Source organism: Pseudophryne corroboree, chromosome 2 (assembly GCF_028390025.1).
Source record: "Pseudophryne corroboree isolate aPseCor3 chromosome 2, aPseCor3.hap2, whole genome shotgun sequence".
In the NCBI taxonomy this organism is placed as follows: Eukaryota; Metazoa; Chordata; class Amphibia; order Anura; family Myobatrachidae; genus Pseudophryne; species Pseudophryne corroboree.
The window spans coordinates 441,273,132-441,283,338 of record NC_086445.1 but is presented as its reverse complement, the minus strand read 5'-3'; the positions used below and the strand labels follow the sequence as shown (position 1 = coordinate 441,283,338).

The 10,207-nt window shown below is 45.9% G+C and overlaps 1 long non-coding RNA gene across 1 annotated transcript; it reads right to left on the bottom strand.

The window, feature by feature from the left end:
- Positions 1–1,011: 1,011 nt before the first annotated feature.
- Positions 1,012–9,584, bottom strand: LOC135050863 (uncharacterized). Its single transcript, XR_010241882.1, has 3 exons — positions 9,461–9,584; positions 2,970–3,014; positions 1,012–1,202 (listed from the first exon to the last, which is right to left on the bottom strand). It is a non-coding gene; the product is annotated as an uncharacterized LOC135050863 (long non-coding RNA).
- Between the last annotated feature and the right edge of the window lie 623 nt (positions 9,585–10,207).

Here is a 10,207-nt window from a genome sequence, read left to right as displayed (position 1 = left end):
ACACCTTCACAATTGGTGTAGGTGTATATGATGATATTATTATTATCCCCATGTATTGCCCTCACTGGACTTGCTGTACAATTTTGATAAGGTTGTCTTACTGTATGTATTTACTGTTGTTATGTGTATTGCACTTATTATTTTACAGGTAATCTATATGTTATTTTTATCACAGCATGAATCAGCATTGCAAACGATCGCTGCATGTAGTTACAGAATGGTTCGTTTGTTATTGTTTTGACCATCACCTTGGTTACCTACCCACAGAGCCCCAGAGCGCCGGCCAGACGGACCGGAACCGCGTCATTTCCGGTGGGCGGAGTGACGTTAGGACCGGAAACCGGGCAGCGCGGCTGGAGGCAGCGGGATGGACCTCACTGCACACAGGTATTTAAGTTTGTATTGTCACACTGTTTTGTATCCTGACGAAGGGGCTGCGACCCCGAAACGTTGCTACTTTATTAAAAGCAGTTACTTTTTTCACTGCCATTGAGAAGTCTCCCAGTGCCGCCCTTATTCGCTGTGTATATATATAGATATATACACACACACACACACACACACACACACACACACACACACACACACACACACACACACACACACACACGTATGTAAACAAGCTCAGAATGTGCTGCAGATGCTTATGCATGATGAACATGAAGGATGGATGAATATAGCATATATCACCATAAGTATAAGGATAAATTAAACCCACCTTTTTCCTTCTTATCAAGCCTATTTGTATCTCAGATAGAGGTCAGTGGCAGAATGAATTTACATCATTTTCTTGACACTGACAAAAATTCCATTTGCAGGCGCTATTGATGCTTTAAAGGTGTAATGTATCATACAAATAATTTTTTTATGATTTGACGTGTACAGTCTAGTTTGATTTATTTTTATGTCAAATATGAAATGAAAAGTGAGAAACTTGAAAATGAGAATCTCTCTAGAGAAGAAAAACTGGAAAGAAATAAAAAAAGTAAGAAACACACAGGAGCATAGCTCTTCTATTTTACAGGCCATTTTAATTGAGTTTCATTGTGGTAATTCTTCTCTTCAAACATGTGGTAAGTGCAATGCAGATGAAAGCATGACTTGTGCTTGCCCTTGAAGCAGCCACTTCACATTGATTGCAGGTTTGAGTGAGGTGTAAGGTGGGTGTCAGCGGACTCCTCCCCCACTGCTGTCTTACCATGCTGTATTGGAGGAAAGAGACAGACAGTGCTGCTGCTGAGTAACAGGTTTGCAGTTTCAGAATTCACAGAACATTTTCAATAGGACAAAAACACTTGTGTTGAGAAAGGTCTGGGGATTTTGCTTTCTCTAAAAGAGACTTCATTTTGTTCTCCGACCTAAACTCAAAGAACAAAGAGTGGGATTCTTTTCTCTAAGGATAGAAATAATAAATGGTCATTAATTTTGAAATGAAAAATTATGAATGTTACAACTAAAATGCCAGCTACACTGCCTCCCTGCTCAGGTTAATCCATCCATCCATCCATAGGGAGGTTTTTAAGAAATATAGATTTGAAAGGGGATATTTTCCTAAACCATTAATAAAGATCTTTCTAAATCACTTAGGCAACACATTAATATGATTTACTACATGGTAGAAAAAGAAGCAACAGTGACTCTCAGATATATGTATACTACTTTTAGAAAACATAAAAAATAAATGGGCCTCAAAGTTGGATGCACTGGTGCTTAAAAAGTGCAGGCAAGAAAAAGTATATTTACGTGGTTATGTCCAGTTTCATTCATCTCAGGTCCAGCTAACTATGACTAGCAAATGCATCAGGTTTACATCAGGTTACAGGGCTATAACTAGGGGTGTGTGAGCCCTTGCTTGTGGCTAGCAGCAGCCATTATCACTGTGGCAGTGCCCCCCAGACCGTCACTCACAATGCCATCTATGCAGCCACTCAGAGCATCCTTAGGATGCTCACAGTTGTGCTGCATTTCCCCAACGCCGGCTGTCCAACCTCTCTGTGTGAAATCATGCACTTAAGGGGCACTTAGGGAGCCCTGTTATGGTGCTGCAGGGGTAAGTATGTATAGATATGGGTGTAGTATTGTATGCCGGCGGCCAGGCTTCCGGCGACCAGCATACCGCCAGCGCGTCGAGCGCAAATGAACCCCTTGCGGGCTCGTGCGCGCCACCCTATTTATTCTCCCTCCAGGGGGGTCATGGACCCCCCAAGGGGGAGATAAAGTGTCGGTATGCCGGCTGTTGGGATTCCGGCGCTGGTATACTGTGCGCTGGGATCCCGACAGCCGACAAACTGAAGGCCACCCATAGATATGATCCATACAGAAAATGTAGGGGCAGTGCATGAATAGTGTAAAGATGTGGCTTGACTATGTTAGTAGTAAATGTCCTAATTGTCCTTTCTGTACAATATAATAATAAAATTAAGTGTTATATCAGGAATAGAGAAAATAATGTCTGTACAACTTATTAATAAATGTGAGTGTTGCAATTACCGTGTAAAATAGAATTAAATAAAAATGAAAAGAACAATAGAAATAATATACAAACATCTGTTGTTTTCCTCTTTAAGGGACGTATTTATCATAGTCTGTATTTCGTATTAGTAATTATGTATTAGCTGAATGTATCAATAATCCAGGTGCAGGAACATGGACTAAGATAGGAGCCAATCTCTTTGCTGTGTAGAAAGTAAGGTGATCCCTAATGCACTAACTATACTTCCAGTTCAGTCCTGGCAGAGTAGCTGCGCATGGGCGGTCAGAGGACTACACACGTGCAAGAGACAGTTAACTCTCCAAAATAATATGCGCAAAATGTAGCCAATATGCTTCAATGGCTTGGCTATTGGGCGCAAACTCCAGAAAGCTACTCTGGTACATTTAATATTTTAGCAGCCGCCATAGAAAAAAAGTGTGATACCCAGTGGTAAGTATCAGGTACGAATATGAAGTAAGGTAAGTATACTTTATACCTGGTGGATGTAATCTCTGCTCTACGAACAGGTTCCTGGAATCTCCTACAGAGAGGTAAGGAGGATGAGTTGACACCGAGAATTGTAATAATCATTTCTCTGACGTCCTAAGTGGATGCTGGGGACTCCGTCAGGACCATGGGGATTAGCGGCTCCGCAGGAGACAGGGCACAAAACTAAAGCTTTAGGATCAGGTGGTGTGTACTGGCTCCTCCCCCTATGACCCTCCTCCAAGCCTCAGTTAGGTTTTTGTGCCCGTCCGAGCAGGGTGCAATCTAGGTGGCTCTCTTAAGGAGCTGCTTAGAAAAAGTTTTTAGGTTTATTATTTTCAGTGAGTCCTGCTGGCAACAGGCTCACTGCATCGAGGGACTTAGGGGAGAGAAGTTCAACTCACCTGCGTGCAGGATGGATTGGCTTCTTAGGCTACTGGACACCATTAGCTCCAGAGGGAGTCGGAACACAGGTCTCACCCTGGGGTTCGTCCCGGAGCCGCGCCGCCGACCCCCCTTGCAGATGCTGAAGATTGAAGGTCCAGAAACCGGCGGCAGAAGGCTCTTCAGTCTTCTTGAAGGTAGCGCACAGCACTGCAGCTGTGCGCCATTGTTTGTCACACACTTCTCACCAACGGTCACGGAGGGTGCAGGGCGCTGCTGGGGGCGCCCTGGGCAGCAATGAAAATACCTTTTATGGCTAAAAAAATACATCACATATAGCCCTTGAGGCTATATGGATGTATTTAACCCCTGCCAGATATTACAAACTACGGGAGAAAAGCCCGCCGGAATAGGGGGCGGGGCTTATTCTCCTCAGCACACAGCGCCATTTTCCTGCTCCGCTCCGCTGTGAGGAAGGCTCCCAGGACTCTCCCCTGCACTGCACTACAGAAACAGGGTAAAACAGAGAGGGGGGGCACTTTTTATGGCGATATTTTATATATTTAAGCTGCTATAAGGATACAACACTTATATAAGGTTGTTCCCATATATATTATAGCGCTTGGGTGTGTGCTGGCAAACTCTCCCTCTGTCTCCCCAAAGGGCTAGTGGGGTCCTGTCTTCGATAAGAGCATTCCCTGTGTGTCTGCTGTGTGTCGGTACGTGTGTGTCGACATGTATGAGGACGATGTTGGTGTGGAGGCAGAGCAAATTGCCGGTAATGGTGATGTCACCCCCCAGGGAGTCGACACCGGAATGGATGGCTTTGTTTATGGAATTACGTGATAATGTCAGCACATTACAAAAATCAGTTGACGACATGAGACGGCCGGAAAACCAGTTGGTACCTGCCCAGGCGTCTCAGACACCGTCAGGGGCTGTAAAACGCCCTTTACCTCAGTCGGTCGACACAGACCCAGACACGGACACTGAAACTAGTGTCGACGGTGAAGAAACAAACGTATTTTCAAGTAGAGCCACACGTTATATGATCACGGCAATGAAGGAGGCTTTGCATATCTCTGATACTGCAAGTACCACAAAAAGGGGTATTATGTGGGGGGTGAAAAAAAAAACTACCTGTAGTTTTTCCTGAATCAGAGGAATTGAATGATGTATGTGATGAAGCGTGGGTTAACCCAGATAGAAAAGTGCTAATTTCAAAAAAGTTATTGGCATTATACCCTTTCCCGCCAGAGGTTAGGGCGCGCTGGGAAACACCCCCTAGGGTGGATAAGGCGCTCACACGCTTATCAAAACAAGTGGCGTTACCGTCTCCTGATACGGCCGCCCTCAAGGATCCAGCTGATAGGAGGCTGGAAACTACCCTAAAGAGTATATACACACATACTGGTGTTATACTGCGACCAGCCATCGCCTCAGCCTGGATGTGCAGTGCTGGGGTGGTCTGGTCGGATTCCCTGACTGAAAATATTGATACCCTGGATAGGGACAGTATTTTATTGACTATAGAGCAATTAAAGGATGCTTTTCTTTATATGCGAGATGCTCAGAGGGATATTTGCACTCTGGCATCGAGAGTAAGTGCGATGTCCATATCTGCCAGAAGAAGTTTATGGGCGCGACAGTGGTCAGGTGATGCGGATTCCAAACGACATATGGAAGTATTGCAGTATAAAGGGGAAGAATTATTTGGCGTAGGTCTATCGGATCTGGTGGCCACGGCAACTGCCGGAAAATCCACCTTTTTACCTCAGACCCCCTCCCAACAGAAAAAGACACCGTCTTTTCAGCCGCAGTCCTTTCGGTCCTATAAGAACAAGAGGGCAAAAGGACAGTCATATCTGCCCCGGGGCAGAGGAAGGGGTAAGAGAGGGCAGCAAGCAGCCCCTGCCCAGGAACAGAAGCCCTCTCAGGGTTCTGCAAAGCCCTCAGCATGACGCTGGGGCTGTACAAGCGGACTCAGGAGCGGTGGGGGGTCGACTCAGGAATTTCAGCGCACAGTGGGCTTGCTCACAGGTGGACCCTTGGATCCTGCAGGTAGTATCTCAGGGTTACAGGTTGGAATTCGAGAAGTCTCCCCCTCGCCGGTTCCTAAAGTCTGCTTTGCCAACGTCTCCCTCAGACAGGGCGACGGTATTGGAAGCCATTCACAAGCTGTTTTCTCAGCAGGTGATAGTCAAGGTACCCCTCCTACAACAGGGAAAGGGGTATTACTCCACGCTATTTGTGGTACCGAAGCCGGACGGCTCGGTAAGACCTATTCTAAATCTGAAATCTTTGAACCTGTACATACAAAAATTCAAGTTCAAGATGGAATCACTCAGAGCAGTGATAGCGAATCTGGAAGAAGGGGACTTTATGGTGTCCCTGGACATAAAGGATGCTTACCTGCATGTCCCAATTTGCCCTTCACATCAAGGGTACCTCAGGTTCGTAGTGCAAAACTGTCATTATCAGTTTCAGACGCTGCCGTTTGGATTGTCCACGGCACCTCGGGTCTTTACCAAGGTAATGGCCGAAATGATGATTCTTCTGCGAAGAAGAGGCGTATTAATTATCCCTTACTTGGACGATCTCCTGATAAGGGCAAGGTCCAGAGAACAGCTGGAGGACGGAGTAGCACTAACCCAAGTAGTGCTGCAACAACACGGGTGGATTCTGAATTTTCCAAAATCTCAGTTGACCCCGACAACACGTCTGCTGTTCCTGGGAATGATTCTGGACACGGTTCAGAAAAAGGTGTTTCTTCCGGAGGAGAAAGCCAAGGAGTTATCCGAACTTGTCAGGAACCTCCTAAAACCAGGAAAAGTGTCTGTGCATCAATGCACAAGAGTCCTGGGAAAGATGGTGGCTTCTTACGAAGCAATTCCATTCGGCAGATTCCACGCACGAACTTTTCAGTGGGATCTGCTGGACAAATGGTCCGGATCGCATCTGCAGATGCATCAGCGGATAACCTTATCGCCACGGACAAGGGTGTCTCTTCTGTGGTGGTTGCAGAGTGCTCATCTGTTAGAGGGCCGCAGATTCGGCATACAGGACTGGGTCCTGGTGACCACGGATGCCAGTCTAAGAGGCTGGGAAACGGTCACACAGGGAAGAAACTTCCAGGGAGTATGGTCAAGCCTGGAGATGTCTCTTCATATAAATATACTGGAGCTAAGAGCAATTTACAATGCTCTAAGCCTGGCAAAACCCCTGCTTCAGGGTCAGCCGGTGTTGATCCAGTCGGACAACATCACGGCAGTCGCCCACGTAAACAGACAGGGCGGCACAAGAAGCAGGAGAGCAATGGCAGAAGCTGCAAGGATTCTTCGCTGGGCGGAAGATCATGTGATAGCACTGTCAGCAGTGTTCATTCCGGGAGTAGACAACTGGGAAGCAGACTTCCTCAGCAGACACGATCTACACCCGGGAGAGTGGGGACTTCATCCAGAAGTCTTCCACATGATTGTGAACCGTTGGGAAAAACCAAAGGTGGATATGATGGCGTCTCGCCTCAACAAAAAACTGGAATTGCGCCAGGTCAAGAGACCCTCAGGCAATAGCTGTGGACGCTCTGGTAACACCGTGGGTGTACCAGTCAGTGTATGTGTTTCCTCCTCTGCCTCTCATACCCAAAGTACTGAGAATTATACGGCAAAGGGGAGTAAGAACGATACTCGTGGCTCCGGATTGGCCAAGAAGAACTTGGTACCCGGAACTTCAGGAGATGCTCACGGAAAATCCGTGGCCTCTACCTCTAAGACGGGACCTGATTCAGCAGGGACCGTGTCTATTCCAAGACTTACCGCGGCTGCGTTTGACGGCATGGCGGTTGAACGCCGAATTCTAAAGGAAAAAGGCATTCCAGAAGAGGTCATTCCTACACTGGTTAAAGCCAGGAAGGAGGTGACTGCACAACATTATCACCGCATTTGGAGAAAATATGTTGCGTGGTGTGAGGCCAGGAAGGCCCCCACGGAGGAATTTCAACTGGGTCGATTCCTACATTTCCTGCAAACAGGATTGTCTATGGGCATCAAATTGGGGTCCATTAAGGTTCAAATTTCGGCCCTGTCGATTTTCTTCCAGAAAGAATTGGCTTCAGTTCCTGAAGTCCAGACTTTTGTAAAAGGAGTACTACATATACAGCCCCCGGTTGTGCCCCCAGTGGCTCCGTGGGACCTGAATGTAGTTTTGGATTTTCTCAAATCCCATTGGTTTGAGCCACTCAAATCGGTGGATTTGAAATATCTTACATGGAAAGTAACCATGCTACTGGCCCTGGCTTCAGCCAGGAGAGTGTCAGAATTGGCGGCTTTATCGTATAAGAGCCCATATCTGATTTTCCATTCGGACAGGGCAGAACTGCGGACGCGTCCTCAGTTTCTGCCTAAGGTGGTGTCAGCGTTTCACCTGAACCAGCCTATTGTGGTGCCTGCGGCTACTAGCGATTTGGAAGATTCCAAGTTGCTGGACGTTGTCAGGGCATTGAAAATATACATTTCAAGGACGGCTGGAGTCAGAAAATCTGACTCGCTGTTTATACTGTATGCACCCAACAAGCTGGGTGCTCCTGCTTCTAAGCAGACGATTGCTCGTTGGATTTGTAGCACAATTCAACTTGCACATTCTGTGGCAGGCCTGCCACAGCCTAAATCTGTCAAGGCCCATTCCACATGGAAGGTGGGCTCATCCTGGGCGGCTGCCCGAGGGGTCTCGGCATTACAACTCTGCCGAGCAGCTACGTGGTCGGGGGAGAACACGTTTGTAAAATTCTACAAATTTGATACCCTGGCTAAAGAGGACCTGGAGTTCTCTCATTCGGTGCTGCAGAGTCATCCGCACTCTCCCGCCCGTTTGGGAGCTTTGGTATAATCCCCATGGTCCTGACGGAGTCCCCAGCATCCACTTAGGACGTCAGAGAAAATAAGATTTTACTTACCGATAAATCTATTTCTCGTAGTCCGTAGTGGATGCTGGGCGCCCATCCCAAGTGCGGATTGTCTGCAATACTTGTACATAGTTATTGTTACAAAAAAATCGGGTTGTTATTTGTTGTGAGCCGTCTGTTCAGAGGCTCCTACGTTTGTCATACTGTTAACTGGGTTTAGATCACAAGTTATACGGTGTGATTGGTGTGGCTGGTATGAGTCTTACCCGGGATTCAATATCCTTCCTTATTGTGTACGCTCGTCCGGGCACAGTATCCTAACTGAGGCTTGGAGGAGGGTCATAGGGGGAGGAGCCAGTACACACCACCTGATCCTAAAGCTTTAGTTTTGTGCCCTGTCTCCTGCGGAGCCGCTAATCCCCATGGTCCTGACGGAGTCCCCAGCATCCACTACGGACTACGAGAAATAGATTTATCGGTAAGTAAAATCTTATTTTCTCAACTGAGAACTTGTTTATTAAAAACGGTTTTCTCTTCAGGAAACTTGCAATTAGCTGACAAACACAAGATCTTACAATTACATTCAACTGACAAGAAAACAATAAACAGTTTTATTGCTCTGGCACTGTGCTTCCTATGACTTTCTTCCTCGAGGACAGTGAATAATTACCGAGACTGGTTATTTATGATCAACCGTACCTTCAGACATATAACGTATATGCATGCATTTCAACAATACATATTTAACAGGAGCGTTAGCTGAATGTAAGCAAGGTTCTTGAACCAAAATATACTAAACACGAATAAAAGCTTTGGTGGATCTCCTAATGGCGCTGATCCTAGGTGTCTATGAACATGGTGTAATTTGATATTAATGAAAAGTGTAGAATACACCTGATCTTTAGGTAAAAACAAACATGAATTTATTACAGTGTACAATCTGGTCATACAATAAAAGTAAATGAAGTTCAAGATAAAATCAATAAGAATGAGAAAAAATATATTTAAAAAAGGTGAGGCTATGTAGTCTGAATGGGAAATCTTTCCTACCGGTCAGGGTAGATGGAGCAGGAGGTGTAATAAGACAGAGCATTACCGGGAAAAAATACCCTGCTTGTGGCTCCAAAGTTGAATTCCAACTTTGGAGCCACAACAGCCCGCAGTTAGTCCACAAAGTTCATTGGTTGTAAAGGCCCAGGAGGGTAACGCGTACAGACCTCTCTGGACACTTGCTCAGGGTCTCCTAATATGGGAGTCTGTCAGTCTTTAACACAGCACCTCAATTCTCCAGACAGCTTCCTCCTTGTCCATCCCCTTTGAATGACTCTGGCCTACCAGGTGCTGCAATTGGCTTCCTCCCCAATACAATTATCTGGCAGATTATCTGCCAGATCTGGCTGGTTGGAATGAAAATCTGGTAACGGATGACCATTTGCTCCCAAACACTGGAAAATGGCCAAAAACTGTAATTCAGACAAATTTGTTAAATCATGGCTTTAACCAAGTTGCATGAACAATAGTGGCTGTTTTTCAGTGTTTGTGAGCAAATGGTCAGTTGTCATTTGCTTTCATCCATTACCAGATTTTCATTCCAACCAGCCAGATCTGGCAGATAATTGTATAGTGTATTCCCAGCTTTAGGCATCAGGAGAAAAAGTTTAGGGTTGGACTACAAGAAAAGGAATGTTAGAGGTAGGAGAAGGGGAGAGATGTCTTAAGGTGCGTACACACGGTGAGATAAATCTGTAAGATTTTGACTATATAGTCAAAATCTTATGAAAAGTTAGTGCACATCAAGGTTTTAGGCAGCTTGCGATACAGATTCGATCCCGATGCACGCTCCCGTGGGGTTGGTATCGTAAGGCTAGATAGACTGTGCAGGCAAGTCAATCTTGACTATCTAGTGTACTATCTAGTACAAAGTATAGTCAAAATTGGCACTTAGTCAAAATCGTACATAGACA